The 13,702-nt window shown below is 45.4% G+C and overlaps 1 protein-coding gene across 4 annotated transcripts in view; it reads right to left on the bottom strand.

The window, feature by feature from the left end:
- Positions 1-13,702, bottom strand: part of gabrg2 (gamma-aminobutyric acid type A receptor subunit gamma2) — a 75,538-nt gene that overhangs the window by 38,673 nt on the left and 23,163 nt on the right. The gene's annotated exons all lie outside the window — the stretch shown is intronic.

Below are 13,702 nucleotides of genomic sequence, written 5' to 3' on the forward strand. Positions count from 1 at the left end.
CATCTCTCCCTCTCCCTCTCTCTCTCACCCCCTCTCCATCTCTCTCTCTCTCACCCCCTTTCCATCTCTCTCTCTCTCACCCCCTCTCCATCTCTCTCTCTCTCTCACCCCCTCTCCATCTCTCTCTCTCTCACCCCCTCTCCATCTCTCTCTCTCTCTCTCTCTCTCTCTCCATCTCTCTCTCTCTCACCCCCTCTCCATCTCTCTCTCTCTCTCTCTCTCTCTCTCTCTCTCTCACCCCCTCTCCATCTCTCTCTCTCTCTCTCTCTCACCCCCTCTCCCTCTCTCTCTCTCTCTCTCACCCCCTCTCCATCTCTCTCTCTCTCACCCCCTCTCCATCTCTCTCTCTCTCACCCCCTCTCCATCTCTCTCTCTCTCTCTCACCCCCTCTCCATCTCTCTCTCTCTCACCCCCTCTCCATCTCTCTCTCTCTCACCCCCTCTCCATCTCTCTCTCTCTCTCTCTCTCTCTCTCACCCCCTCTCCATCTCTCTCTCACCCCCTCTCCATCTCTCTCTCTCTCTCTCTATCTCTCTCTCTCTCTCTCTCTCTGAGTGCATGCTGGGAGTGGGCGGAGCGCGTTGAGTGTGAGCGTGGTTGACACGTTTCTCATTGCTTAACGTTTAATAACTTCTTGATTTATCTATATATATATATATATAATTTTTTTTTGAACAATTTCCTTTTTTTTTCATACCATCTAAACTCTCTGTTTAATCAGAGCAGTTTTCTGGCCGTCAGCACCAGCTTTCCCGCTGGAGAGCATGGCGGCCCAGGGTAGAGACCCCCTCGATAACCTGACGCGCAGCCACGGCGTTAGAGTGGTGACCGGGGCGGGGGTGGAGGAGTGGTGACCGGGGCGGGGGTGGAGGAGTGGTGACCGGGGCGGGGGTGGAGGAGTGCTGCCTGGCCGCAGGGGAGGTGGTCGGGCATCGGAATGTTCTGGCGGCGTCCAGGATGAACAGCGCGGTGGTGATGTTCATGAACATGGTGGAGAACGCAGTGCTGTTGGCCCGGGCATTATACTCAGGGGTTCACTCACTGATGTGTTCTCCCTCGCAACACCTGCAAAAAAAGTCACGCTGTCCAACGTGCCCCCGTTTATTTCTAATGAAACACTGGAAAGACAGCTTTCCATTTTCGGCAAGCTCGTCTCTCTGATAAGGAAAATGAACATAGGTAGCAAATCAGACCTGGCGAAACACGTGCGCTCATTCAGGAGGTTCACCTACATGATCCTCAATGATAACAGCACTGAACTCGAGCACACGCTAACATTCAAAATCAACGGGTTTGATTATGTTATCTATGTGTCCACCGTGTCCATGAGGTGTTTCGGCTGCGGAAAAACTGGGCATCTAGTGCGTGATTGTCCCCAGGGCGCAGACAGCGGTACAGTCCCCTCTGATGTGAGCGAGGTGTCGGTTCGGGGCAGTGACGGGTTGGATCGAGCTGATCAGAATGACGGAGTGGTCGAGGCGGACTCTCCGGTCACGGACAGAGCGGGCGTCTCTCATGCGGGTTCTGTTAGCGCTACGGCGGGAGAACCAGAGACCTCAGAGCATAACGTGAGTGACAACACCAAGACCGACCCAGTACCCAGTGATGGGGTGAGTAACACTGACACCACTGTTCCCACTGCTCAGGCTGAGCAGGCCTCACCTGAGCCGCATATAGAAATAGAAACTGAAACTGATGTTGGACTGATGATTAGTCAGGACAGTGTTACTGAGAATAATGTTGTTGTCTTACCGGAAAATGCAGACGAAGCGATGATGGAAACTGAGCTGACCGTTCTCAAAACACCCGTAAAAAGAAAGACAAGAGACAATGACAAAACTGTGAAAGCCGCGAAAGAAGCAGAAAAGAAGCAGGCAGAAAGTATTAGTGAGCTGGACAGTGAAGGGCCCTCTCCTGACCTCACTGTCTGTGTCACCACTGAGGGTCACTGGGTCGGTAAAAAGTACAACGCGAGTGAAATTAAACACTTTCTTAAGATCACAAAGAACATGAAAATGGTACAGATCAACAAATACTTTCCAGACCTGAACAAACTGCACATTGCCATAAAGCGTCTTATGGGTGAAGGGTGTTTCGAGGACAAAGAGTTATACAGGTTAAAGAAGATTGTCACTAAAATCAACATCCTGTTAAGTAATGATGATGATGACACGTCATAGTTCTCTCGGTCCTCACAGACCGCAGACGCCCTTTCCTGTGCTTATTCTTTTCTGTGTGCTCATGCAGGACATTCACATCGCATCCCTGAATGTTAACGGTGCTAGAGACTGCAGGAAGAGAGCAGAACTGTATGAACTAGTGACACAAAAAAGAATAGACGTATTACTTGCACAGGAAACCCATAGTGACGCTAAAAACGTAGTAGATTGGACACAGGAGTGGGCTGGCCCCTTGTTTTTAAGCCACAATACCTCTGTTAGTGGAGGAGTAGATGTTTTGTTTTCAAAGACTTTTAAACCTCTCTCTTACAGCGTGGAAGAGATAGTAGCTGGCAGACTGTTAAAAGTCAGAGCTCTTTTAGAGAACCATGTTATGGTTTTTATCTGTGTGTATGCCCCGGCTTCCCCAGTGGAAAGAATAGCTTTTTTAGATAAATTATGCAATGTTTTAGAAACTTGTGATGCAGAGGAGTTTTTATTTGTTGGTGGTGATTTTAACTGTACTTTAGAAAACAGTGACCGCAACCATATAGAGCCACACATGCCTTCAAGAAGAAGACTCCTACACACTGTTGAAAAACACGAGTTAAGTGATGTTTGGAGAAATATGCATAAAACTCAAAAACAGTACACCTGGGCTCATGCTGCTGATGGAAAGGTATCATTAGCAAGGTTAGACAGGTTTTATGTTCCAAAGCATCACATGAACACCATAAAAAGTTGTGTTATTAGTCCAGTTGGTTTTTCAGACCACAGCTTGGTTTTATGTGTTTCAGTTTTAAATTGTATTAAACCGAAGAGTTCTTACTGGCATTTTAACAGTTTTACTGAATGACCAGCATTTTATAGAGATTTTTACTTTTTTCTGGAGAAATTTCAGGAAAGAAAAAAGTGCTTTTATTTCTCTGCAACATTGGTGGGATTTTGGGAAAGCTCAAATAAAACAGTTGTGTCAACAGTACACTTATAATGTCACAAGGGATTTGGCTCGGTCTATGAAACAACTAGAAGATGAGATAACAGAACTTCAGTTGTTAGCACAATCCACAGAGAACCAGAACCATATTCAGACCCTCACAGTCAAAAAGAAAAAGTTATCGGACCTCCTTGAGTTTAAAGCACAAGGTGCATTAATAAGGTCACGATTCCAGAACGCAAACCAGATGGACGCCCCCTCAAAGTTGTTTTTTAGCCTTGAAAAAAAGAACGGACAAAAACGTTTTATTCACAGCCTGCGCTCTGAGTCTGGACACCTTTTATCTGATACAGCTGACATTAGGAAAAGGGCGGTTAGTTTTTATGAAAAACTCTATCAGTGTGAGTACAGAGAACACACCACAGAACAGAGCTTTTTAGAAGACCTGCCCCGAGCGTCACATGACTCCAATACAGAGCTGAGTGCAGATATAACACCAGCAGAGCTGCACAAAGCATTAATGAGTATGGAGTGTGGCAGAGCGCCTGGCATAGACGGGCTTCCATCAGAGTTTTATAAGTCTTTCTGGCATGTTTTAAGGGATGACTTACTTGAGGTTTTGAACGACAGCTTGACAAGAGGACTGCTACCATTAAGTTGTAGGAGAGCAGTCCTCACTCTTTTACCCAAAAAAGGGGACCTGACAGACATAAAGAACTGGAGACCTGTTTCATTGCTTTGTAGTGATTACAAGATGCTGTCTAAAGTTTTAGCTACAAGACTGGGAAGTGTTCTGGAAGAGGTTTTAAACGCAGATCAGACCTACTGCATACCCGGGAGGTCCATATTTGACAACATCTCATTAGTTCGAGACATTTTCAGTGTCTCCAAACTTTTTGGGCTGAATATGGGTTTCATTTCCATAGACCAAGAGAAAGCCTTCGATCGAGTTGAACACAACTACCTTTGGAAAACCCTTAATGCTTTTGGTTTTAGCTCAGATTTTATTTCCAAAGTACAAATTCTATACTGTGACATAGAAAGTGTACTGAAACTCAATGGTGGCTTATGTGCTCCGTTTAAGGTGTGTAGGGGGGTAAGGCAGGGCTGCTCTCTCTCAGGGATGCTTTACACTCTGGCCATTGAACCCTTTCTGAATACGCTAAGAGCTAAGCTGAAAGGTGTCTTAATCCCTGACTGCCCGAACGCTATCCGCCTGTCGGCCTACGCAGATGACGTTGTAATACTGGTCGACAGTCAGAGTGATATAGACATGTTACACAGGGTGTCCAAGGACTTTGGAGCGGTTTCCTCTGTGGTTTCCTCTGCAAAGGTAAACTGGTCTAAGAGCGAGGCTGTTTTAGTCGGCCAGTGGGTAGGCGAGGTACCTAAACGGAGGCCTAAGTTGGAAAAGCGAAGGCTTTAAGTATCTGGGCGTGTACCTGGGTAATGACTCGTTCGCACAGAGAAACTGGGAAGGGGTCATTGAAAAAGTAACTGGTCGCCTAGAAAAGTGGAAGTGGCTGGTGCCTAAAATGTCTTACAGGGGGCGAATGCTAATTATTAACAATCTGGTAGCATCGTCTCTGTGGCATAAAATAGCCTGCATAGACCCTCCTACAGACCTTTTAATGAAAATCCAGTCGATTTTGTTAGACTTTTTTTGGGATAAGTTGCACTGGGTGCCACGCAGCATTTTATACTTACCCAAAGAGGAAGGTGGGCAAGGTCTTATACATTTACAGAGCAGAACTGCAACCTTTCGTTTACAGTTTTTACAGAAGTTTTTATGCGGCTCAAAGTTTTTTAGCTGGAAACAAGTGTCCAGTGCCATTTTAAGATCTTTTGGGCAGATGAGAATGGACAAGGCACTCTTTTTAATGAATCCAGAGAGACTGAACACTGCAAGACTGCCTGCTTTTTATCACAACTTGTTCAGAATCTGGAGACTTTTTAGGGTGCAAAGAACCACAGCCACAGACTCTCTTCACTGGCTACTTCAAGAGCCTCTGGTATACGGGGCACGCCTGGACGTCGGGGACTCTTCACTGTCGCAGTCTCTCCTCGCGTCTGGTGTCACCACCCTCAAACACCTGGTGGACGTCGCCGGACCTCACCTACAGAACGTTGATGGAGTAGCTGCTCGGCTAGGCGTGAGGTCAAAGAGGGCGGTGAGCCAGCTGCTGCGAAAGTGGACTCTGGTCATCTCGCGTGAGGAGAGGGAAATGCTCATGGACTACTCTAGTGGAACTGAAAGCCCCGACTCAGAGGACCCGTTTCCTGAACTTGCACTGTCTGTGGACTGTGGACAGGAAGGCACTGGTCACTTTTTGGACTGTACAATTATCACAAACATGAACTTTTTTATTGTGACTGGGAAAACGTTTTATAAAGCATGTGTCAAAGCTTTTAATATGCGGTCGCTCAGGGGGAGAGTGGACACACCCTGGCGCACTGTCCTCGGTTTGAGTGAGGAAGAGCGTCCAGAGTGGAGGTCACTCTATAAGCCACCATTGCCGAAAAGAACTGGGGATTTACAATGGAGAATTTTACATGGTATTGTTGCGGTCAATGCTTTTATCTCTGTTCTCTGTCCCCAGGCCAGCCACTCGTGTCCCTTCTGTAATCAAAGAGAGACTATCTTTCATGCTTTTACAGAATGTTCCAGACTACAGTCTCTCTTTACCGTTTTACAGAATATTTTTAGTGTTTTTAACGAAAAGTTAAACACGCAAAAGACGAGCTCGATGCCAGCTTTTAAACTTTGTTCTGGGGCAAGCGAAAATGGGCATTTACATCAGTCGAAAGCACCAGGTTGAACAAAATGGCTGCCGTAATGTTGTAATGGTCACTACAGCACTCATAAAGTCCAGGATTCTGATTGACTTTGTGTTCTATAAAAAAACAAAGAACCTGTCTGTGTTTGAGGAAACCTGGTGTTGTAGAGGAGCCCTGTGTTGTGTTGTGATGAAAAACTGCAATTTGCACATACACTGTCTTAATTATTTATTTATTTACTTATTTATTTACCTTTTAACCCCATCCTTTAAATGACATTTTTCTCTATTTTTTTGGTTTTCACTGAGATGTAAATAAAAGTTTTTTCAAATTCAATTCTCTCTCTCTCTCTCACCCCCTCTCCATCTCTCCATCTCTCTCTCTCTCTCACCCCCTCTCCATCTCTCTCTCACCCCCTCTCCATCTCTCTCTCTCTCTCTCTCTCTCTCACTCACCCCCTCTCCATCTCTCTCTCTCTCTCTCTCTCTCACCCCCTGTCCATCTCTCCATCTCTCCCCCTCTCCACCTCTCTCTCTCTCTCTCTATCTCTCTCACCCCCTCTCCATCTCTCTCTCTCTCACCCCCTCTCCATCTCTCTCTCTCCCTCCCTCTCTCTCTCTCTCTCTCTCTCTCTCTCTCTCTCTCACCCCCTCTCCATGTCTCTCCCTCCCTCTCTCTCTCTCTCTCTCTCTCTCTCTTGCTCACCCCCTCTCCATCTCTCTCCCTCCCTCTCTCTCTCTCTCTCTCCCTCCCTCTCTCTCTCTCTCTCTCTCTCTCTCTCTCTCTCTCTCTCACCCCCTCTCCATGTCTCTCCCTCCCTCCCTCTCTCTCTCTCTCTCTCTCTCTCTCACCCCCTCTCCATCTCTCTCTCTCCCTCCCTCTCTCTCTCTCTCTCTCTCTCTCTCTCTCACCCCCTCTCCATGTCTCTCCCTCCCTCTCTCTCTCTCTCCCTCCCTCCCTCTCTCTCTCTCTCTCTCTCTCTCTCTCTCTCTCTGTGATGGTATCACTGTACTGAACACACTCCTGTTATGAGTGAGAGCGTGGACATTAGGGAGGATGTCAGTGTTAATATGGCGGCCGGTCAGTGCAGACTGGTGTCACAGTGAGTGTCCATCATCGTTGTTCCCCTGCAGTCCGTTCGCTTCAACATCACATCACACACCCGCTGGAGCAGCCGAGCGTATGCAGGAACAGAGGGAAGAAGGACAGGCTTCTGTTTTAATAAACGCTCACAGCGTCCAGGTTCCACAGGTTCCACATGATCTCAGTGTGGGTGATGTGTTGATGAAATTGTCCTTCTGTTTATTACAAAAGCAACTGATTAATAGATCATTAATAGATGATTAATAGATCTGAAGAAGACCTTTTCTGTATCATTTCTATTGCAACAGCAGCTCTTTCACAGGCAGATGCTCCGCATTAGCAGATCAATTGTAGATGTGGTGAAAGTTAATAAAGTCTGTGTGTGTGTGTGTGTGTGTGTGTGTGTGTGTGTGTGTGTGTGTGTGTGTGTGAGTGAGTGATGTGGTGAAGGAGTCTCCACTGTCAGTGCTGTGTATCTGTGTGTGTGTTTGTGTGTGTGTGTGTATCAGTCAGAGCTGAAGCTAGAGCTTGAAGTTCTCCACATCTTCAGGACAGAAGAGTTTACACTTCTTTGTGGTTTCTATAGTAACATGACAAGCTGAGATTTTTATTAACGTTAGAGATTCTTATTAACTTAGAGAGAGAATTTTAGATAGTGTTTATAGCTGAAGAGAGAGAGAATAAAGAAAGACCACTGAGGGGATGAGTGTTTATAGCTGAAAGAGAGAATTAAGAGAAACTGCAGAGGAGATGAGTATTTATAGCTGAAGCGAAAGTGAATAAAGAGAGACTGCTGAGGAGACAAGTGTTTATAGCTGAAGAGAGAGAGAATAAAGAGAGACTGCTGAGGGGATGATTGTTTATAGCAGAAGAGATAGAGAATAAAGAGAGACTGCTGAGGAGACAAGTATTTATAGCTGAAGCGAGAGAGAGAATAAAGGGAGACTCCTGAGGGGATGAGTGTTTATAGCTGAAAGAGAGAATAAAGAGAGACTCCTGAGGGGATGAGTATTTATAGCTGAAGTGAGAGAGAGAGAATAAAGGGAGACTCCTGAGGGGGCGAGTGTTTATAGCTGAAGAGAGAGAATAAAGAGAGACTGCTGAGGGGATGAGTGTTTATAGCTGAAGAGAGAGAGAATAAAGAGAGACTGCTGAGGGGATGAGTGTTTATAGCTGAAGAGAGAGAATAAAGAGAGACTGCTGAGGGGGCGAGTGTTTATAGCTGAAGAGAGAGAGAATAAAGAGAGACTGCTGAGGGGGCGAGTGTTTATAGCTGAAGAGAGAGAATAAAGAGAGACTGCTGAGGGGGCGAGTGTTTATAGCTGAAGAGAGAGAGAATAAAGAGAGACTGCTGAGGGGGGTGAGTGTTTATAGCTGAAGAGAGAGAGAATAAAGAGAGACTGCTGAGGGGACGAGTGTTTATAGCTGAAGAGAGAGAATAAAGAGAGACTGCTGAGGGGATGAGTGTTTATAGCTGAAGAGAGAGAATAAAGAGAGACTGCTGAGGGGATGAGTGTTTATAGCTGAAGAGAGAGAGAATAAAGAGAGACTGCTGAGGGGACGAGTGTTTATAGCTGAAGAGAGAGAATAAAGAGAGACTGCTGAGGGGATGAGTGTTTATAGCTGAAGAGAGAGAGAATAAAGAAAGACCACTGAGGGGATGAGTGTTTATAGCTGAAAGAGAGAATTAAGAGAAACTGCAGAGGAGATGAGTATTTATAGCTGAAGCGAAAGTGAATAAAGAGAGACTGCTGAGGGGACGAGTGTTTATAGCTGAAGAGAGAGAGAATAAAGAGAGACTGCTGAGGAGACAAGTATTTATAGCTGAAGAGAGAGAGAATAAAGAGAGACTGCTGAGGAGACAAGTATTTATAGCTGAAGCGAGAGAGAGAATAAAGGGAGACTCCTGAGGGGATGAGTGTTTATAGCTGAAAGAGAGAATAAAGAGAGACTCCTGAGGGGATGAGTATTTATAGCTGAAGTGAGAGAGAATAAAGAAAGACTGCTGAGGGGACGAGTGTTTATAACTGAAGAGAGAGAGAATAAAGAGAGACTGCTGAGGGGGCGAGTGTTTATAGCTGAAGAGAGAGAGAATAAAGAGAGACTGCTGAGGGGATGAGTGTTTATAGCTAAAGAGAGAGTGAATAAAGAGAGACTGCTGAGGGGGCGAGTGTTTATAGCTGAAGAGAGAGAGAATAAAGAGAGACTGCTGAGGGGATGAGTGTTTATAGCTGAAGAGAGAGAATAAAGAGAGACTGCTGAGGGGGCGAGTGTTTATAGCTGAAGAGAGAGAGAATAAAGAGAGACTGCTGAGGGGGGTGAGTGTTTATAGCTGAAGAGAGAGAGAATAAAGAGAGACTGCTGAGGGGACGAGTGTTTATAGCTGAAGAGAGAGAGAATAAAGAGAGACTGCTGAGGGGATGAGTGTTTATAGCTAAAGAGAGAGTGAATAAAGAGAGACTGCTGAGGGGGCGAGTGTTTATAGCTGAAGAGAGAGAGAATAAAGAGAGACTGCTGAGGGGGCGAGTGTTTATAGCTGAAGAGAGAGAATAAAGAGAGACTGCTGAGGGGACGAGTGTTTATAGCTGAAGAGAGAGAGAATAAAGAGAGACTGCTGAGGGGGCGAGTGTTTATAGCTGAAGAGAGAGAGAATAAAGAGAGACTGCTGAGGGGATGAGTGTTTATAGCTAAAGAGAGAGTGAATAAAGAGAGACTGCTGAGGGGGCGAGTGTTTATAGCTGAAGAGAGAGAGAATAAAGAGAGACTGCTGAGGGGGCGAGTGTTTATAGCTGAAGAGGGAGAATAAAGAGAGACTGCTGAGGGGGCGAGTGTTTATAGCTGAAGAGAGAGAATAAAGAGAGACTGCTGAGGGGATGAGTGTTTATAGCTGAAGAGAGAGAATAAAGAGAGACTGCTGAGGGGATGAGTGTTTATAGCTGAAGAGAGAGAGAATAAAGAAAGACTGCTGAGGGGACGAGTGTTTATAACTGAAGAGAGAGAGAATAAAGAGAGACTGCTGAGGGGGCGAGTGTTTATAGCTGAAGAGAGAGAGAATAAAGAGAGACTGCTGAGGGGATGAGTGTTTATAGCTGAAGAGAGAGTGAATAAAGAGAGACTGCTGAGGGGGCGAGTGTTTATAACTGAAGAGAGAGAGAATAAAGAGAGACTGCTGAGGGGACGAGTGTTTATAACTGAAGAGAGAGAGAATAAAGAGAGACTGCTGAGGAGACGAGTGTTTATAACTGAAGAGAGAGAGAATAAAGAGAGACTGCTGAGGGGACGAGTGTTTATAACTGAAGAGAGAGAGAATAAAGAGAGACTGCTGAGGGGACGAGTGTTTATAACTGAAGAGAGAGAGAATAAAGAGAGACTGCTGAGGGGACGAGTGTTTATAACTGAAGAGAGAGAGAATAAAGAGAGACTGCTGAGGGGGCGAGTGTTTATAGCTGAAGAGAGAGAGAATAAAGAGAGACTGCTGAGGGGATGATTGTTTATAGCAGAAGAGATAGAGAATAAAGAGAGACTGCTGAGGAGACAAGTATTTATAGCTGAAGCGAGAGAGAGAATAAAGGGAGACTGCTGAGGGGACGAGTGTTTATAGCTGATAGAGAGAGAATACAGAGAGACTGCTGAGGGAACGAGTGTTTATAGCTGATAGAGAGAAAATAAAGAGAGACTGCTGAGGGGACGAGTGTTTATAGCTGATAGAGAGAGAGAATACAGAGAGACTGCTGAGGGGACGAGTGTTTATAGCTGATAGAGAGAGAGAATACAGAGAGACTGCTGAGGGGACGAGTGTTTATAGCTGATAGAGAGAGAATACAGAGAGACTGCTGAGGGAACGAGTGTTTATAGCTGATAGAGAGAAAATAAAGAGAGACTGCTGAGGGGACGAGTGTTTATAGCTGATAGAGAGAGAATACAGAGAGACTGCTGAGGGAACGAGTGTTTATAGCTGATAGAGAGAAAATAAAGAGAGACTGCTGAGGGGACGAGTGTTTATAGCTGATAGAGAGAGAGAATACAGAGAGACTGCTGAGGGAACGAGTGTTTATAGCTGATAGAGAGAAAATAAAGAGAGACTGCTGAGGGGACGAGTGTTTATAGCTGATAGAGAGAGAGAATACAGAGAGACTGCTGAGGGGACGAGTGTTTATAGCTGATAGAGAGAGAATAAAGAGAGACTGCTGAGGGGACGAGTGTTTATAGCTGATAGAGAGAGAATAAAGAGAGACTGCTGAGGGGACGAGTGTTTATAGCTGAAGAGAGAGAATAAAGAGAGACTGCTGAGGGGATGAGTGTTTATAGCTGATAGAGAGAGAGAATAAAGAGAGACTGCTGAGGGGATGAGTGTTTATAGCTGATAGAGAGAGAATAAAGAGAGACTGCTGAGGGGATGAGTGTTTATAGCTGATAGAGAGAGGGAATAAAGAGAGACTGCTGAGGGGACGAGTGTTTATAGCTGATAGAGAGAGAGAATACAGAGAGACTGCTGAGGGGACGAGTGTTTATAGCTGATAGAGAGAGAATAAAGAGAGACTGCTGAGGGGACGAGTGTTTATAGCTGAAGAGAGAGAATAAAGAGAGACTGCTGAGGGGATGAGTGTTTATAGCTGATAGAGAGAGGGAATAAAGAGAGACTGCTGAGGGGACGAGTGTTTATAGCTGATAGAGAGAGAGAATACAGAGAGACTGCTGAGGGGACGAGTGTTTATAGCTGATAGAGAGAGAGAATACAGAGAGACTGCTGAGGGGACGAGTGTTTATAGCTGATAGAGAGAGAATAAAGAGAGACTGCTGAGGGGACGAGTGTTTATAGCTGAAGAGAGAGAATAAAGAGAGACTGCTGAGGGGATGAGTGTTTATAGCTGATAGAGAGAGAGAATAAAGAGAGACTGCTGAGGGGATGAGTGTTTATAGCTGATAGAGAGAGAGAATAAAGAGAGACTGCTGAGGGGATGAGTGTTTATAGCTGATAGAACAGAAGTCATTATTAATAACATCATTATGGTGTATCACTGTGACAGTCTCTATAAACAGATATAAAGTTGTGCAGTGGGAGAAGAGGAATAAATCACAGTGAGACGTGCTGTTAGCGGGAAATCAGTGTTAATGAAGCCTGTATCTCTGCACTTGTATCACTGGGTTTACTGCTAAAACACACAGCTGTGTTCGTCAGGATCTCACAACACACACTCTGATTAGGACGAGATCACACACACACACACACACACACACACACACACTGTGTTAGTCTTCCACTTGCTACACACCATGACAGCATTATGAGCTTCCTTAGAACTTCCTCTAACAGTGGGTTCTAATGAACACACACACACACACTACACTTCCTGTAGAGCTCTCAGTGATAAAAAAAAACAAAAACATACACATTCACACTGGACATGATAAAGTGTGTCAGACAAAACTTTCTGGAAGCAGAGCATTCCCTAAGGGACTGTGGTTCTTGCTGCACACACACACTCACACTCACACACACACACACACACACACACACACACACACACAAAAGACCGCAGTTGCATAAATATTGCATGAGGCACACAATTGACTTATACCGCAATCCATGCTCCTCTCCTTCATGTGCTTCAGGCAGCAGGAGAATTTATAAAAAAAAATAGTAAAAGAGCCAAACATGGAACCCTGGGGCTCTCCTTAAACTCCTCCTGTACTCCTGCTACAGCTTCCCTGTGCTCTCAGAGCCGTGGAGCCTTTACAACACCGTCTGTGTCAGCAGCGAGTCCTCCAGCTTCTCCCAGGAGACGATCCTGACATCATGACACCAGGCTGCCAGACGCTCGGAATATCGGGAATGTTGCTATGCTAACGCGTCCTGAACGCGGTGTTGTGACGCTGTGGGACAGTTCAATCATCTGATCACAAACTGCAAGGAGACTAAAATAGAGCGTCTGTGCAAGCTGTGGGGTTTACAGGAACAACACAGAGATGGAAACCACAGGGCTGTGTACGTTATTCCAGCATGAGCTGCTCACTGACCAAGGACAGACAGACTGATATACAGACAGACAGACAGACAGACAGACAGACAGGACATCCCTTCACTCCATCATCCCTTCACTCCTTCATCTCTTCACTTCTTCATCTCTTCACTCCATCATCTCTTCACTCCATCATCTCTTCACTCCATCATCCCTTCACCTCATCATCCCTTCACTCCATCATCTCTTCACTTCTTTACCCCTTCATCTCTTCACTCCTTCATCTCTTCACTTCTTTACCCCTTCATCTCTTCACTCCATCATCTCTTCACTTCTTTACCCCTTCATCTCTTCACTCCTTCATCTCTTCACTTCTTTAGCCAATCATCTCTTCACTTCTTTACCCCATCATCCCTTCACTCCTACATCCCTTCACTCCTTCATCTCTTCACTCCTTCATCTCTTCACTCCTTCATCTCTTCACTCCATCATCTCTTCACTCCATCATCTCTTCACTCCTTCATCTTTTCACTCCATCATCTCTTCACTCCTTCATCTCTTCACTCCTTCATCTTTTCACTCCATCATCTCTTCACTCCTTCATATCTTCACTCCATCATCCCTTCACTCTATCATCTCTTCACTTCTTTACCCCTTCATCTCTTCACTCCATCATCCCTTCACTCCTTCATCTCTTCACTTCTTTACCCCTTCATCTCTTCACTCCATCATCTCTTCACTCCATCATCTCTTCACTTCTTCATCTCTTCACTCATTCACCCCTTC

Source organism: Hemibagrus wyckioides, linkage group LG18 (genome assembly GCF_019097595.1).
Source record: "Hemibagrus wyckioides isolate EC202008001 linkage group LG18, SWU_Hwy_1.0, whole genome shotgun sequence".
Taxonomy (NCBI): Eukaryota; Metazoa; Chordata; class Actinopteri; order Siluriformes; family Bagridae; genus Hemibagrus; species Hemibagrus wyckioides.